This window comes from Triturus cristatus, chromosome 2_1, assembly GCF_964204655.1.
Source record: "Triturus cristatus chromosome 2_1, aTriCri1.1, whole genome shotgun sequence".
In the NCBI taxonomy this organism is placed as follows: domain Eukaryota; kingdom Metazoa; phylum Chordata; class Amphibia; order Caudata; family Salamandridae; genus Triturus; species Triturus cristatus.
Window position 1 is genome coordinate 16,729,257 of NC_140581.1, and position 17,887 is coordinate 16,747,143.

A 17,887-nucleotide genomic window follows, 5' to 3' on the forward strand; every position below is an offset into this window, starting at 1 on the left:
CCTGTCACACTCGACACTGCCCCGTCACACGATGTCAAACTGGACACTGCCCCCGTCGCACCCTGTCAGACTGGACACTGCCCCGTCGCACCCTGTCAGACTGGACACTGCCCCGTCGCACCCTGTCAGACTGGACACTGCCCTGTCGCACCCTGTCAGACTGGACACTGCCCTGTCGCACCCTGTCAGACTGGACACTGCCCTGTCGCACCCTGTCAGACTGGACACTGCCCTGTCGCACCCTGTCAGACTGGACACTGCCCTGTCGCACCCTGTCAGACTGGACACTGCCATGTCAGAGTGGATACTGCCCTCTCACACCCTGTCACACTGGACACTGCCCCTCTCACACCCTGTCACACTGGACACTTCCCTGTCACACCCTGTTAGACTGGATACTGCCCTGTCACACCCTGTCAGACTGGATACAGCCCTGTCACACTGGACACTTCCCTGTCACACCCTGTCAGACTGGACACTGCCCCTCTCACACCCTGTCACATTGGACACTGCCCCTCTCACATCCTGTCAGACTGAATACTGCCCCCTCACACCCTGTCACATTGGGCACTGCCCCTCTCACACCGGACACTGCCCTGTCACACCCTGTCAGACTGGACACTGCCCCTCTCACACCCTGTCAGACTGGACACTGCCCCTCTCACACCCTGTCACATTGGACACTGCCCCTCTCACACCCTGTCACATTGGACACTTCCCCTCTTACACCCTGTCACATTGGACACTGCCCCTCTCACACCGTCAGACTGAACACAGCCCCTCTCACACCCTGTCAGACTGAACACTGCCCCCTCACACCCTGTCAGACTGAACACTGCCCCCTCACACCCTGTCACATTGGACACTGCCCCTCTCACACCCTGTCACATTGGACACTGCCCCTCTCACACTGGACACTGCCCTGTCACACCCTGTCAGACTGGACACTGCCCTCTCACACCCTGTCAGACTGGACACTGCCCCTCTCACACCGTCACATTGGACACTGTCCCTCTCACACTGTCACATTGGACACTGCCCCTCTCACACCCTGTCACATTGGACACTGCCCCTCTCACACCGTCAGACTGAACACTGCCCCTCTCACACCCTGTCAGACTGAACACTGCCCCTCTCACACCCTGTCAGACTGAACACTGCCCCTCTCACACCCTGTCAGACTGAACACTGCCCCCTCACACCCTGTCACACTGGACACTGCCCTGTCACACCCTGTCACACTGGATACTGCCCTGTCACACCCTGTCACACTGGACACTGCCCTCTCACACCCTTTGACACTGGACACTGCCCTCTCACACCCTGTGACACTGCCCTCTCACACCCTGTGACACTGGACACTGCCCTCTCACACCCTGTGAGACTGGACACTGCCCTCTCACACCCTGTGACACTGGACACTGCCCTCTCACACCCTGTCAGACTGGACACATCCCTCTCACACCCTGTCAGACTGGACACTGCCCCTCTCACACCCTGTGACACTGGACACTGCCCTGTCACACCCTGTCAGACTGGACACTGCCCTCTCACACCCTGTCAGACTGGACACTGCCCCTCTCACACCCTGTGACACTGGACACTGCCCTGTCACACCCTGTCAGACTGGACACTGCCCTCTCACACCCTGTCAGACTGGACACTGCCCTCTCACACCCTGTGACACTGGAAACTGCCCTCTCACACCCTGTGACACTGGAAACTGCCCTCTCACACCCTGTCAGACTGGACACTGCCTTCTCACACCCTGTCAGACTGGACACTGCCCCTCTCACACCCTGTGACACTGGACACTGCCCTGTCACACCCTGTGACACTGCCCTGTCACACCCTGTAACACTGGACACTGCCCTGTCACACCCTGTGACACTGGACACTGCCCCTCTCACACCCTGTCAGACTGGACACTGCCCCTCTCACACCCTGTCAGACTGGACACTGCCCTGTCACACCCTGTCAGACTGGACACTGCCCTTTCACACCCTGTCAGACTGGACACTGCCCTCTCACACCCTGTCAGACTGGACACTGCCCCTCTAACACCCTGTCAGACTGGACACTGCCCCCTCACACCCTGTCAGACTGGACACTGCCCCCTCACACCCTGTCAGACTGGACACTGCCCCCTCACACCCTGTCAGACTGGACACTGCCCTCTCACACCCTGTCAGACTGGACACTGCCCCTCTCACACCCTGTGACACTGGAAACTGCCCTCTCACACCCTGTCAGACTGGACACTGCCCTCTCACACCCTGTCAGACTGGACACTGCCCCTCTCACACCCTGTGACACTGGACACTGCCCTGTCACACCCTGTGACACTGCCCTGTCACACCCTGTAACACTGGACACTGCCCTGTCACACCCTGTGACACTGGACACTGCCCCTCTCACACCCTGTCAGACTGGACACTGCCCTGTCACACCCTGTCAGACTGGACACTGCCCCTCTAACACCCTGTCAGACTGGACACTGCCCCTCTAACACCCTGTCAGACTGGACACTGCCCCTCTAACACCCTGTCAGACTGGACACTGCCCCCTCACACCCTGTCAGACTGGACACTGCCCCTCTAACACCCTGTCAGACTGGACACTGCCCTCTCACACCCTGTCAGACTGGACACTGCCCTCTCACACCCTGTCAGACTGGACACTACCCTGTCACACTGGACACTGCCCTGTCACGGTTTGTAAGGCTGAGCTCTGCCCTCTCCCACCCTGAGCTCTGCCCTCTCCCACCCTGAGCTCTGCCCTCTCCCACCCTGAGCTCTGCCCTCTCCCACCCTGAGCTCTGCCTTCTGCCCCAGCCCGTCCGGCCGCTGCAGTGCCCCCACCCGCCACTAGAGGGCGCCGTGGCCCGTTCCTACCTGCAGGGACTCCCTCCCGGTGCCGCTGCTCCCTGTCCGTCGCTCCCGTCCGCCGGTCCTGCGCCTGCTTCCTTCCCGCCCTGCCCCGCCCGAGGAGACGCTCTGCCTGCCCCGCGTTCTCGCTGGTCCCGTATGGCACACTTCACGCAGGGGGGAGGTGGCCGCGCATGCGCCTGAGCCGCGGCACGGTGACGCCCGCGCCGCCATCTTGGGTCCAGGCAGGAGCGCTCTGCGCCTGCGCAGCCCCCAGAGCAGAGGGACGTGTCCTCAAGCTAGCGCATAGAAGCGTCCGCAGACTGGGGGCGCTTGGTCCCTCTCCCTGGGCGACGCTACCCAAGGTGTTCGTCTACATTCTCAACGCATTTTCGTGCCCTGAAGTTAAATGAGTGCAGATCATTGCTAGCCCCGTGCACGGGTCTGTGCTGTTCACATCCAAATGAACCCGGCGTCAGCCCCCCCCCCCCCAGGAAGCATCCAGGCCTTAAATCATTGGCAGAGAAGGTGGTTGTCTTGAACTAACTGCACCAAGTGCAGTCTTAGCAAGCACTGGGGCTGGAATCAATAACATACAGGGACCCCCAGAACTGACACAGGGACCCCAGAACTGACACAGGGACCCCCAGAACTGACACAGGGACCCCAGAACTGACACAGGGACCCCCAGAACTGACACAGGACCCCCAGAACTGATACAGGGACCCCCAGAACGGACACAGGGACCCCCAGAACGGACACAGGACCCCCAGAAATGACACAACTGACACAGGGACCCCCAGAACTGACACAGGGACCCCCACATATTCCGTGTTGCCATTTTCCACAAATTATTTGAGGTTTTGGGTGTGGGTGGAGAGTCGTAGGGAGGCAAGAAACTTTCAAAGTCATGAACTGGAAAGACAAAGGCAGGGCGTGGAAACATGAAAAAGCACGAGGACGCGCTCAGCTTTTAGATGACTGGCCTGGAGCTGGAGGTTTTTTCTGCATTTTGTGAGAAGCTGGTCTGGTATATGCTGTCCACTAGTTCTAGTGGGCACCCTGTACCAGTCCAAACAACCCCTTATTGGTTATAGGTTAAAGACAACCTTTATTGAAAGCAATCCTAGTGGTAGCTATGGAGAGCAGCCTTCAGGCTAAGTCTTGAAGGAATGTAAAGCAGCTTGTTTTTTACCAGTCTATAATCTCTTGAATGGCTAAATGAAAGACAACCACACCAGGTATGAAAGCAGAGGGGACAGAGTCTGGGTCACTTGCCAGTGACCAGGAGGACGATAGGCGGATGCCCACCGATGTCGGGTGATTTCAGGTGAAGAAGGTGAAGCTTAAATCTTCAGCCATGAGGACCAGGAGGCGTCGAGGACGACCAGGAGCTGGATTCAAGCTGCCCCATGAAGGATGTCGAGTGCTGCAGTGTCGCTGCCCGGATTGGACACAACAAGCCTTGGCAACAGCAACCCACGCAGAAAGGAGAAAGATGCTTCAGTGCAGACCAGCAAAGTCTGAGGGATTCACCACTTGGTTGGGAGTCAGAGCCCGTTTGGAGCAACCAGGGAAGCCCCAGGAAATTCTAAGTTACCCCCTCAGGGACCCACCAGTCGACGGACCAGGGATCGCGAAGGGACCTCGAGAAGAAACACAAAATGGCGGCCCACGGGTCACTCGGGGTGACTAGGCCAACAATCTTTGGTGGATTTTCTGCTTGAGGTGGGGTCTACAAGTAACCCCAAGCACGACTTCAGGAGACGTCGAGAAGTCAATGCCCTTGCAAAAGTGCACAGTGACCAGGAGCTCCGGTTCCACGCTACTCACGAGAGCTGCGGGTCTCAGCTTTGCTGGGACTCGGTCGGCCTCTCATATGTCTGGAAATCCTCTTCCTGGTCTGCAAATACTTCGGAGTCCGGCGGGAGCTTCGGAGATGCAGACCAGCAAAATGCTTCGTTGGTGCCTGCCAAGCAGGGGAGTCACTCCTTGACCCCAAGGGAGATTTCTTCAGTCCTCTAGTCTTTAGTAGAGCATCGAAGTTCCAGGATTCAGCTTCAGAGTTTTGTCCAGGGATATCTAAAGTTCTGGTTACAGAGGTTCCTTACTTATACCTAAGGAAGGTGTTGGATTAACTCTGGGGACCCACCTATGGGAGGGTTTGGAAAGAGGGGTGGCTGCACCCATTTCCATTGTCCAGTTTCGAGCCAGAGCAGGGGATTGAGGCCCCTGAACCAGTCAGAGCTGGACTATGCACAGGGACACCAAATGTGCCCCCAGTGCAGGACTTCAAAGCACTCAGAGAGTGCTCCCACCCAGCCCCAATACACATAAGCCTGTCTGGGAGGTGGTTACACCTCCCTGTGACAGGAAACCTATTGTCCAGGCCTCCCCTGTCAGAGTTTCAGTCAGTAGCAGGAGGCCAGACCCATGTCTGTGGCTGCAGCATCCATTTTGTGATGCCAGGGCTCTATTAGATTTCTACCGGGTATACCAGTACTGCCATGTCTCTCCCTCTAGAAGGGTGGAATCATATCCTCACATTAAGAACTGATGCGAAGGTATGATTCCAAAGTGTTTGACACCAAACACGACATGCTTCCGTGCAGCCAGTCCAAAGTTAGCATTAACCGTTTAAGATATAATGCACTTAAGAGTATATGGTCAGGCTGCACCACATACAACCCCGAGAAGAGATTCCGAAGGCTGCAGAGGGGCTCAGCTCATGCCTGGGCACCCTCTCACATATAACCAAGCACCCTGCCTTCAGGATTGATAAGGCCTGCCATAGGGGTGACTGTTAGGTTACTATGTGCCGTGATAGGTGAGGTATAGTGAACCTATACCTCAGTAAGGGGTGCATGCACCACCTTACCCAGGCTGCAGTAGCAGACCTGTGGTGTCATTTTGGAGTGCTTCCCAGGGGTGGCACAATACATGCTGCAGCCCCTTGTAGGCCTCTGGGGTACCTATGCCCTGGGTACATAGTATACCATATACTAGGGACTCACAAGGGTACCCCAGAATCCAATCTGGAGTGTACCTAAAGTACATGGAATACATTTATCAGAGAAAGCAGATAGGCTGGGGTCCTGATTAGCAGGTTCCCAGCCAAACTAAGTCAAAAACCATCAAAACACCAGGAATAAAGTGGGGGCAACCATGCAGTCAGATTCCACTTTCCTACACATTTTACCTCAGGGGTGGTGCTATTGATGGAGCAGGGTTTTTACTCCAAAACGGAATACCTGTTTCATTTTCACATGTTATAATTAAAAGTACTACTGAATAATTATTAATGATTAATAGTTTGTCGAATGTTGACTAATCAATCTTATTAACAAGAGAATTACACGTGGGAATGCTATTGCATGGCTAAATAACAAGTGAACTAAGTTGGTGAGCAAACTGACAGAATACGATGTTGCTTATGTGATGTTATGGTGTTTTGCGCTTATAATTAATATGCATTAATGGCTTCCGATGTCGCAAATGGCTAGATAAATACACACACATAAGGGTATTAGCAGGGGAATAACACTGTTTAATCATTTCTATGCAGTAATTCTGTTTTATGTTTACTTTGTTTTAAGTTGTCCATTGTGGCCTGCCACAAAATGGCCGCCACCCGCAGCCTGCATTGGAGTTGCTGGAAATTTACAAAAAGGCTTCGCTCTGCCTGTGACCTTGCACCTCTGATGAACTGAAAAGCCATGACCATGACGACAAATCTGGGAGGACTGCCAGAAAAGCCCCTGATTGAGAAAAAATTTTCAAGGAAAAGAATATTGAACTCTTGAACTGTCAATCCCACAACTGGGATACATTTAATCTGGGAAAAACATCCGTAGAAGTATCGAATAAAATTATGGACATTACATTCTCTATTCATCGTTTAAGACAGACAATATCTGGGAACTTTTGCTCATGTTGCAAGGCGACATTATTTCCGCCATTCATCCGTTCTGAATAAAGAAATGATACTTTTTAGAATGTAAATTTAGTATAAAAGTAAGTAGACTAGAGAGGTCTAGCGCCACTTCTTCCCGAGCGAATGATGCGAGGTCCCTACGCTGACGGAGAGGACGATGACTCTACATGACGGCAGAAAATTCTAATTCTTCTGCAGAGGACCGGTTCTGACTTAGGATCTGACTTTTAGACAGAATAGGTAAATATGAGAGAAAATGAATTTTGCATTTAATTGGCTTTTCCTGAAATTTTAGATAAATGAACAGTTTCTTTGAATTACTGTCTCGGGTGATTATTTCTGGTCATGTTTATTGATTCTATTGTATATTCTTTGAAATGTATTTTGCTAGATCTACAGCAATCAGCAGGTCACATTGACCTCTAGGTACAGGCAGATTAGAAAGAGCATCAGTGAAAGGTGTTTTTCTCCTTTACAGGGCACGGATCGGAGTGATTTTAGGGTGAATGTTGGTGTAATGGGCCCCACCAGCGTGTGATGTGTGTGTGCGTGTGTGACTGTGAGATCATTCCGTCCGTGGAAGTAGAGGGGATTCGGAAGCTCTGATCTGCACCAGTTTCTTGGTAGCAGAATGATGGTTTGCTATTGTCTTGATCTGGCAAAATTGCGTGTATATAGGCTTGTTGATTTTTGATTGATATTGGTACTAACACTATATGTTGAAGTCGTGTTGAGTTCTATGTATTGTGAACGGCTTCTGGGATGTAGGGAGTCGGTGACAGTTCCGTAGTAGGGCAGAGGGAGTGTTGCTCTCGGAAAAAGGCGGGATTGTTGGCCCTGTATGCAGACAGGGGAAAACGTGTGACAATTGAAGTTGCGCGTCGCATTGTCTGGGTTCGACAAGGTAGCATCGCCGTGTGTTGCCATTAGAAACGTATTTCTGTGTGAGAGAAGTGTATATGATAGCAAAGGTTATCTGTGAAACTCTGGTCTTAAGTCCCAGGGATCCGTAAGGTTTGCCGTTAAAGCTTACCGCTGGAGAAGTAATAGGTATTCTCGGAGCTTGTTAGAAGGACAGGGCAGAGGTAAGCGCTGCTTTGTTAACGTATGATATAATTCTGTAGTAGGACAGACTGTTCGCTGTCCTCGGGAAAGACAGAATTCTGTGTGAATGTACTACATTTTCTGGTGTGTAAGTGCGTGAATGAGAAGGCATTCTGGTTAATTGTAAAACTCTTAGGAGCATTCCGAAGGGAAACAGTTAATTGATGCTTGTTAGAAGGGTAAAGTAGAGGGATGTGCTACTTTATCAACGGAAGTAACGATTCTGTAGTAGGGCAGAGGTAAGCGCTGCTCTCGGGAAAGGCAGAATTCTCGTGAGAAAGGTCTTTTGCTGTTCTGTGGCTAGCGAAGCAGACAATGGAGATGTTTGTACGTTGTAACTATCGGACTCGTAGAAGTCGAAACAAAGTCTACCGAGTAGTCTTGTAAAGGAGGGGTAGACGAGAAGGACAGGAGACAGGAGCAGAAGCGACTGCAGCGGCTGCTGACGTCAGGGAGACCGCGCTGTAATTGGACAGTGGGCTAGAACAGAAGAAGCGCAGAGATTGGTGCGTTAGTGTGAGTCGCGCTGGGATTCGCGGATTGAGACAGTGACGTAGACGCTCCAGGATTGGTGCGTTAGTGTGAGTCGCGCTGGGATTCGCGGACTGAGTCAGTGACGTAGACGCTCCAGGATTGGTGCGTTGGTGTGAGTCGTGCTGCAATTGGACAAAAGATCGTACAGCTGTAGTAAGAGTAAACAGCTAGTGGAAAAATAAGAAAGATGTATTACCATGCTGAGGAAAAGAAGAAAAAGTCCTTGTTCAGTAAGGTTAAAACCTGGTTTGACAAGGATAAAGACATAGTAACAAGGGAGGGAGAGTTAATTCCTCCGACCAGAACCCCTGCATCCTTTATGGTTACAAAATATGGGTATCATACCTGTATTTGGTTAGACAACTGGGCAAAGTATACTAGAGTGGATGGGGTTTTGGCTTTTCCAGAACATGGCTCATTTAATCTGGCCGTGTTAAGAAATTTACGGGAAAAGATGATGAATCTAGAGCCTCGGCCTAGGCCGACGCAATTCGAGGCTTTGGTGGAATGGGAAGATGAAGTACATGAGCGAGAAAAGCAGAGGAGTGGAGGTAACTACCGATATATGTTCGGTAGAAAATATGATCGCAAAACCCATCATGACAGAATGAGAAGGTGGCGAGATGCCAGTATGACCGAGGGATTATATCCTGTAAGAACAGCAGAGGAATCAGGAGGGAGAAAGTGTACAGAAAAAGAACATCATGTAGAGACCAGAAGATATGGGGCAAATGAGTCTGATGATGATATCTTAGAGGACATGCTCTACAAAAGACCACCCCCGTATAGAAGAGAACCAGAGGTAGGGACAGCAGTCACCCCTTTGAGAAACACCCTGCAGATTATAAAGACAGAGGCTACAGCCCCTGAGCTGAAAAGCGGTTGTTCTCTGGCGGAAAGAGAAAAAGAGAGAGATAGAGAGAGAAAGAGAAAAGGAAAGAGAGAGAGAGAAAGAGAGAGAGAGATAGAAGAAGAGAGAGAGAAAGAGAGAGAGAAAGAGAGAGAGAAAGAGAGTTAGAGAGAGAGAGAGAGAGAGAGAAAGAGAGATAGAGAGAGAGAATGAAATTGAAAAGGAAACGACCAGAGAACTAGCAAGTACTACATCTGAACTAACAGAGAAAATCAGGGAGCTGACTAAGAATCTTGAGGCTGTTACAGTGCCTGTGACAATAGGCCCGGTTATGCCGATTTTTGACAAGCAGAGGACGGGTGAAAAAGGTTTGACGGTGCCATATGTGGGCAATAGGTTGATTGTACCTCCGGAACAGGCAGAAATGAGAGCGGGAGAAACACAATGGAGAACAGGAGAAAATCAGTGGAGACATACTGTATGTGGAGGGGAAATGAGTGTGCAGACTAACTCAAGTTTGAATTCTGGATGTATGGAAGGGACCTGTGGATCAATTTTGGAACCGCAGAGGGTGGCAGAACCAGGGGGTGTGGAAAAATCTGTGATAACTGCTGATGATTTGAATGACTGGCTGAAAATATTACAAAAAAAGGAGAAAGAGTCACAGGGAATGAATGTAGCCAGGCTACGTATGGAGATGGAAGAATTGATAGTAGGAACCATACCTACAGATACACAGAAGAATTATCTGGAAGGGGAGATTCTCTTTTTATGTAAGAGTATCACATGGAGAGCAAAGAACATACACGACAGGTTGAAAGGAATAGCCAGTGAGGTGGGAATTGATATGGATAAGGTGAAAGCTTTACAGAAAACATACCGAGTGGATTTTTCAGACAAAGATATTGAGAATCTGAATAATGCAGGCCAAACAGGACAGATTAAGGAAATGATTGCCTTGCTAAGGAAATGGGGAGATGTAGAAAGATGGAAAGACAGATGGTATCGAAAGCGAGAGGATGGAGTGGATAGAACTTACTCAGCATTTCCCCTAACAGAAAAGGAGAAAGCAGTGACAGCTTACCCCATGAGAGAGATTCCAGGAGGAGGGTACGTACATGTCCCATGGACCAGACAGGATATTTTATCATTTACGAAAGATTTCCCTCGACTAAGGGAAAAGCCTGTGGAGTGGTACAGACAAGTCGACAGATTTGTAAAGCTGTCAAAAGTACTGTGGATTGACCTGAATAGTCTGTTTGATATAATTGTACCAGCAGACTTGTGGGCCGAATGTAAAATAGTCATAGATTGGCCTACAAAGGAATACCCGAGAGATCCAAAAACAGGAGCTCCAGACCCGGAGGTCATGAAGAAGTATGAGCAGGTTATGGCCTTCTTGAAAAATAAAGTACCCCCCAAGGAGACAGACTGGGTTAAAATAGATCGAACACATCAGGAATTGAAAGAATCAGTCCATGCTTACTATGAAAGACTGATACTAGCTTTTATGCAGTTCAGTGGAGATGAACACCTGGGTGACAAAGATCTGAGTCACTTTGTGTACAGATTTGTGTATGGTTTGCGGCCTGAAATCAGTGAAATGATACGGCAGCATACCGTGGATTGGCAGAGTAAGAAGATTGATGAGATTTTGAGACATGCTAAGTACTTCAGTGATGAGATTGAGGCAAAGCAGAGGAAACTGAAAGAAAAGGCAATGTGGGCACAGGTGAAAGTTGCAGAAAGACAGGAAGCTCAGCTGGTTGAACAGGCAAATAACCCAGGAAATAAACCCAAGTATGGTCCAGGAAAAGGGAAAGGGAACATAGAAGAGGCCAAAAAGAAGTTCCCGTGTCACAACTGTGGAAAATTGGGACACTGGAAATCCGAGTGTACGAATCCACCGTCCACTAACGAGGATAATTCGTCATTGAATTCGCAGGTGCAGAACGAGGGGTGTGGCCAGCATCGGCAACAGCAGAAGGCTGATAAGCAGCAGAATCAGGTGCCAAAACCATCCTTGCCACAGAGAAAAGGATCCCAGAAGTACAGCCAGGAATCGGGGTTCTACGATGAAGAGCAGGTAATAAGACCAAAACGCGCAAGCGCTGTATCTCAGTACTGGCTGAAAAATGAGGGAAGTGACTCTGAGGGAGACTTCTGACGGTGCCGAAGAGAGGAGGAGGAGTGCGTACTTGGCGCTACTCTGGAAATAGACCAGGCAGGACCTTTTGTAGATTGGAGAATTAATGGTGAAAGCATCACTTTTCTAGTTGATACTGTGGCTACGATGTGCTATACAGAATGACCATGGATAACAGAGAATGTGAGGCTTTGGGAACATATGCAATCTTTAATCCTGATGCATTACCCCCAGAGTTGAAACAGACAGTGGAAGCAGCAGTTTGAGATTTTACTGGAGAAGATGTGGGCCTGATGAGAAATGTAGATCCAGTAAAGATTGCTGTAAAAGAGGGAGTGGTTTACCCAAACATACCGCAATACAGATTGACACCTGAAATAATTGAAGGGATAACACCTTTAATTGAGAAGATGATCCAGCAGGGGGTGTTAAGAGAAATATTGAGCAGCCCATGTAATTCACCGATAATGGGACTGAAGAAACCTAATGGAAAGTTCAGAATAGTACAAGATTTGAGAAAGATTAACAAGATTGTTGTGCCATGTTGTCCAATTGTGCCAAATCCATCAGTGATTTTGTATCAGATTCCTCATGATGCAGAATGGTACACGGTAATTGATTTGTGTCATGCTTTCTTTTCAATCCCGTTGCATCATGACAGCCAGCCAATATTTTCTTTTAGATTTGGAGAACGGATTTTGGCATGTTGCCGAATCCCACATTTAATCAATTGCTGAAGAAATCTCTGGAAAGTCTGACAATGCCTGAAAATTCAGTTTTGGTCCAATATATTGATGACCTACTTGTGGCATCAAAAACACGTGAAGCTTGTGAAGTAGATACCATTGCATTGTTGAATCACTTGGCAGATGGAGGATTAAAGGTATCTCCAGCCAAATTGCAGTTCTGTAAGAAAGAAGTCCAGTATCTGGGACACAATATTGAGAAAGGCCTGAGAAAAGTGACTATTGACAGAATCAAAATCATTAGGGGAATGAGAGCCCCAATGACACAAAGAGAGGTGAGAATGTTCCTGGGAATGGTGGGTTGCTGTCGTCAGTGGATAAGTAATTTTTCCCTGATTGCCAAACCATTGATTAAATTGACCAAAAGTGAAGTGAAAGACCCATTAGAATTAAATCCAGAAGAAATGGCTGCATTCAAAGAGCTGAAAGACCGACTTTGTGAAGCTCCCTCCCTAGGGATGCCTGATTATGAAAAAGAATTTGAATTGTACTGCAGTGAGAGAAATGGATGTGCACTTTCAGTGTTAATCCAGAAACACGGACGTCTGAGAAGGCCAATCGCCTATTTCTCAGCAACTCTTGACCCAGTAGCTGTGGGTTTGCCAGGTTGCCTGAAAGCAGTAGCTGCTACCTGTAAAAGTCTGGAACAAAGTGAGGGAATCATAATGGGATATCCTGTACGGGTATTTGTACCTCATGATGTGGCAATCCTTTTAACAAGGAGCCGGACACAGTTCATGTCTCATAGTCGGCTGACTAAATATGAGAAAGTCATTCTTGGTGCAACCAATGTAAGTCTGGAGAGATGCGTGAATGTGAATCCAGCGACACTGTTGCCTGATGCTGAATGTGTGGGAGTGAGAAATGATGTTGATCATGACTGCCTGGATGTACTTGATTACTGTACAAAACCAAGGCCAGACATAAGAGATCTGCCACTGCCTGAAAGTGATCATGTGTTGTTTGTGGTGTGTTGTTTGTGATGCCAACGACACATGGGTGTCGTTGGCATCATATATTCTTATTTTCGTTGATTAATATACGTATACGTTACAACGTTCCTCCCTTCGTTTTCAGAAAAGTTTATCGATATTTGTGGTTCTTTTTGCGACATGGATTCAAGATTTCTATGAATCTAGTATTCAGGTCAGAATCTATTCCAACTTATCGGCAATACTATAACACACTATCCGAATATTTGTGAGCATGTACGCTTTGGTTACCATGCACGAACTGACCACAGTTCACTGCCGACTTAACAGTATCTAACCTGCTTATTTTCTGAGCACGTATTTTACGGTTTCCACGCATGAACTTTCCGGACATATTATACTCTTGTCCTTGGGATTTTATCTTCATTAACCTAAACAGTACCTTGTTTGTATTCAAGTCACGAATTAATGAATTAACCTGTTAGCTCACCACTCCATCTTCAACGTGGTCCGGTACTCTTGACCCTCCATTTCTTCCTCTTTCATCATTCATAATTTTGAAACATTATCACTCACAGCATGAGAACAATGCAATTGATTGTTTGTTAATTTGTGTTATACCTTGTCATATGTCATTTGTTTGATGTTTTCAGCATACAAGTCCCCTGAGGAAGGGTTCGCCCGAAATGCATAGGGCAGAAATGCGATGAAAGGAAATTGATTGATTGAAATCCATGAATACCACAGTATGAATATCATATGAATTTTCAAAAGAACTCTTTGAAATAAATGATGTCTTAATACTACGAATTTTACAATCATTGCACAATTACTTAAACATGTTCCAAAGAACGGTGTGCTGAGTAAGAGACGTTATCCCTACGGGAATCAACGCACTCATCTATTGTTTGTGGATGGGTCATGTCTGAGAACAGATGAAGGAGTGTTGAGTGCTGCATATGCTGTGTGCAAAGTCTCAGAAGTCGTGGAAGCATCATCCTTGAAAGGAGTTAAATTCGCTCAAGTGGCAGAACTGGTGGCACTGACAAAGGCATGCAAGATTGGGAGGAATGTGAGAGTGACTGTGATGACTGACAGCCAGTATGGCTTCGGAGTTGTCCATGATTTTGGCCAGCTATGGCTACAAAGAGGTTTCCTGACCTCAAGTGGAACTCCCATAAAGAATGCTGAAGTGGTTGGAAAACTGCTAGAGGCGATGCAGCTGCCTAAAGAACTAGCAGTTGTAAAATGTGCTGCTCATGGTAAGAGTGGTAACAAATTTGCAAATGACATAGCACAATATTGTGCAAGGAACAATCACTCAATTAACAGGAGTAAAGAACGGGAAATGTCTTCTTGTTCATTAATGTTTACTAATGAAGTGGGAACATGGGAGGAAGTAAAACAGCTGCAGGATGAGGCAGAAGATGATGAAATGAGAGATTGGGTGAAGGCAGGTTGTACACCTAGAGAGAAAGATCATGTGTGGGTCTATAGGGATGGAAGACCAGTCATGCCAAACAGCATGCTATCAACAATGGCAAGGATGTATCATGGCCAGGGACACCTGGGGAGGGATGCTATGATAAGAGCCTTTAAGCAAACCTGGTACAGTCCAAAGTTCAGACTGATAGCAGAAAGTCGCTGACAGAGATGTCTGATATGTCAGCAATTCAATCCTGGAAAGAAAACAGTGGTGAGCCTAGGAACAATTGGCAGAGAGGGGGGACCCTTCACAAGAATGCAGATAGATTTCATTGAAATGCCCCCAGTCAACAGGTTGAGCTATGTTCTGGTGGTGGTCTGTTTGTTCTCAAGGTGGGTGGAGGCATACCCGACAAGAAGAAATGATGGGATAACAGTGGCCAAATTACTGTTCATCCCAAGGTACGGGTTCCCAGTAACCATTGAATCAGACAGAGGAGGACATTTTTATAATGAAATCATGAGTCTAATTTGTGAAGCATTGAGTGTACAGCAGAAGTTGCATTGTGCTTACAGACCAGAGGCTTCTGGGGTTGTTGAGCAGATGAACGGTACTATCAAAAACAGAATTGGCAAAATGTGCTTAGCCACAGGAATGAAATGGCCCGATGTCTTGCCTCTAGTCCTGATGACCATTAGGTCTACTCCAGACAGAACAACAGGTTTGAGTCCACATGAAATTATCATGGGACGTGCTATGAGGCATGCTTATGTACCAGTGAACAAGCTGATGACTATAACTGATGACATGATTTTGGATTACTGCAAAGGCCTGGCTGACGCAGTTCATTCTGTGTTTCACCAGGTTGGAGAAGACGCCACCACACTTGAGAAGAAACCAGCCCATGATCTGAGCCCAGGGGACTGGGTAAGGATAAAAGTCCACAGAAGAAGGAATTGCCTGGTTCCAAGGTGGGGAAGGCCAAGACAAGTCATCTTGGCCACAACGACTGCTGTGAAGTGCGCTGGTGTGAAGAATTGGATACATGCAAGCCACACACTGAGAGTTCCAAATCCAAGATATGGTACTGGAAAAGAATACTTTGAAGAATCAGATTCCAGTGATGATGCAGACAGTGAGACAGTAAGAAGGAAAAAGAATCCTGAAAGTGGGGAAAGTGAGTCAAGAGAAGCTTTCATCCCACCAGAAGAGGTTCTGAAGAGAACAGTGAAAACTGCAGAAGCAAGCTCAGATTCAGAAGAATTGCCTGAGGTTCCAATTGACAGTGACCAACACAAAAAGAAGGAAAGAAAAGAAAAGAACATTCCAACAGAAGAGACACCTGAGTCTCATGAAAGAATTGGACAAGTTCCACCTGAGATAAATAGTGAAGAAAAAAGGACAGACAAAGACAGAGAGGGACAGATTGCGGAAAAACCCCGAGGAGGTGTAGGGAACATCAACAACAAGCTAGGTGAAGGGACAAGTAGACAGCAAGAAGATTGCGTGTCGGAGACCCGAGGAGGGACAGAAGCAGGGAAATCTCAAGTGGTGGAAAAAGAGACTGTTGGAGAGAAAGAAGTTGTTGAAGAAAAGAAAGCTGTTCACGATCCAGAAGTAATTGAAACAGAGTCTGATGAAAGTGACAATGAGATACATGGAGGATGAGTTCTGAGAAAGAGAACTTGGCTTGGAGAAAGAAACAATAAAGAAGTGAAACAAAAGAGAAATGCTAAAGGTGATCTTTGGCCAAATAAGATAAAGAGACTGAGGTACAGACTGACACGACTTAACTCTTCGAGAGCTGAACAAGTGAACAAAGTGTCTAGTCAGAATCCAACTAAAGAAGAAGAAGAAACAAAGATATCTGAGAGAACTAAAAGAATAAGAAAACCAAACCAGAGGTACAAGTCACCGGAATGGACGTATGTGGCACTGCCTGAAGAAGGAGAAGAGGCGGACAGCCAAGGAAGTCCAGAGGAGGCTTTGCTGAAGGAGGTTGCTGAAGAAGAAGCTGTGGGAATCCTGAGAGTTATCTTGTCTGACATTGGAGAAGAGACGGATGTTCAGGACCTGATACAGTTTGATGATGATGAAGAGACAGTGAAAAGTGATGAAAACCCAAATTGAGTGAATCCAAGGAAAAATCACTTGGAAAAGAGAAGAAGCAGTAGTACTAAAATTAGTAGAGTTTAATAATCTGTTGGGTACTTGCTGCCCTTAAAAAAGTTCAGTAGAGGAGTAGAAGAGGCTAAGTCAAAAGACACGGTCAAATTAACAAAATGGCTAACACTGAGAATAAAAGTAGATGTACCTTTCTGAAAAGATGGTGCAAGATGTGCTGCTGCTGTACAGGTTTATTAATGCTGCTTTGGAGCGTGCTTGCTCTACTGATTTCATTTAGAGTCACTATAGACACTTTAGAAGGTCATACTGAGAACAAGACTAATATAGGGAAGAGTCCATTAAAAGTAGTTCCGACTAGAACTAGTAATGTACATATTCATAAAGACAGGTCAATTAACGATTTTTCTAGCAATGTTTTTTCTAAATTGTTGTATGAGTACGTAAAGACAATGGAAGTAAGGGATTGCTACGTCTGCATGCAATTACCTTCCTCTGTTTCGGAAGGAGTGACTTATCATCATCTTCCGGCTACGTATGGAATTTCCTGTAGTGTGTTGATTAGTATTTTTTATCAATTAGGGAAATTAGATTACAATATGTCAAATGTAGGTAATATTCTTGGGCAGTTGCCTATTGTCGGCGTGTGGGTATTGCGGGCCGGAAAGTCAGACGAGGAGGCCAGATATAGTGGGCTATAGTGTTGTTTTATTGAACAGAAGTTCGGTTTACACGGGTGGAGGGTTTGGATGTAGTTGTGGAAGAATTCCTCGTCGCTGTCGTCGGGTCGGGTCGTCGGGGTCGATACTTCAGGGACGTCTCCGTTCTTGGTTGTAATCGGCGCCCATAGACAGGATGGATGTTCCTCGGAGGACCGGAAGAGAAAGAAAGAGGAGCCGTTAGTCCTGCTGGGACTCGGATGAAGACGCTGGCCCCGTTACCAAAAGGTGAAGAGGAGAAAGTAGACTGTGTGGGAAAAGGGTAAGAGGGGGAAAGACAAGGGTTGGTAAAGGAAGAGTGCTCGGAAGGGTCGTGAGAGCAGGTTCTGTATACGGTGTAGGGTGCTGTACATAAGTTACAAGGTGGCGGGACGGGATGGTGAAGAGGGACGCTATATACAAGGGAGGATTACGTGGGTACATAGAGTACTTTAACAGACTGAGGGTATGGGGGAAGGTACTCACGCGCTCCGCCGTAACTCTCCTCCGAGTTACGGCTGCTCTT

General features: G+C 47.7%; 1 protein-coding gene across 3 annotated transcripts in view; it reads right to left on the bottom strand.

Annotated features, from left to right (window-relative positions):
• Positions 1–3,040, bottom strand: part of TLN1 (talin 1) — an 880,838-nt gene extending 877,798 nt beyond the window's left edge. The window contains exon 1 of one of the 3 annotated variants that reach the window (XM_085627686.1): positions 2,895–3,040. The gene's annotated coding sequence lies outside the window, so the exon portion shown is untranslated. The remainder of the gene's footprint in view (positions 1–2,894) is intronic. The other 2 variants (XM_085627681.1, XM_085627685.1) reach the window with 2 other exon arrangements.
• Positions 3,041–17,887: the final 14,847 nt, after the last annotated feature.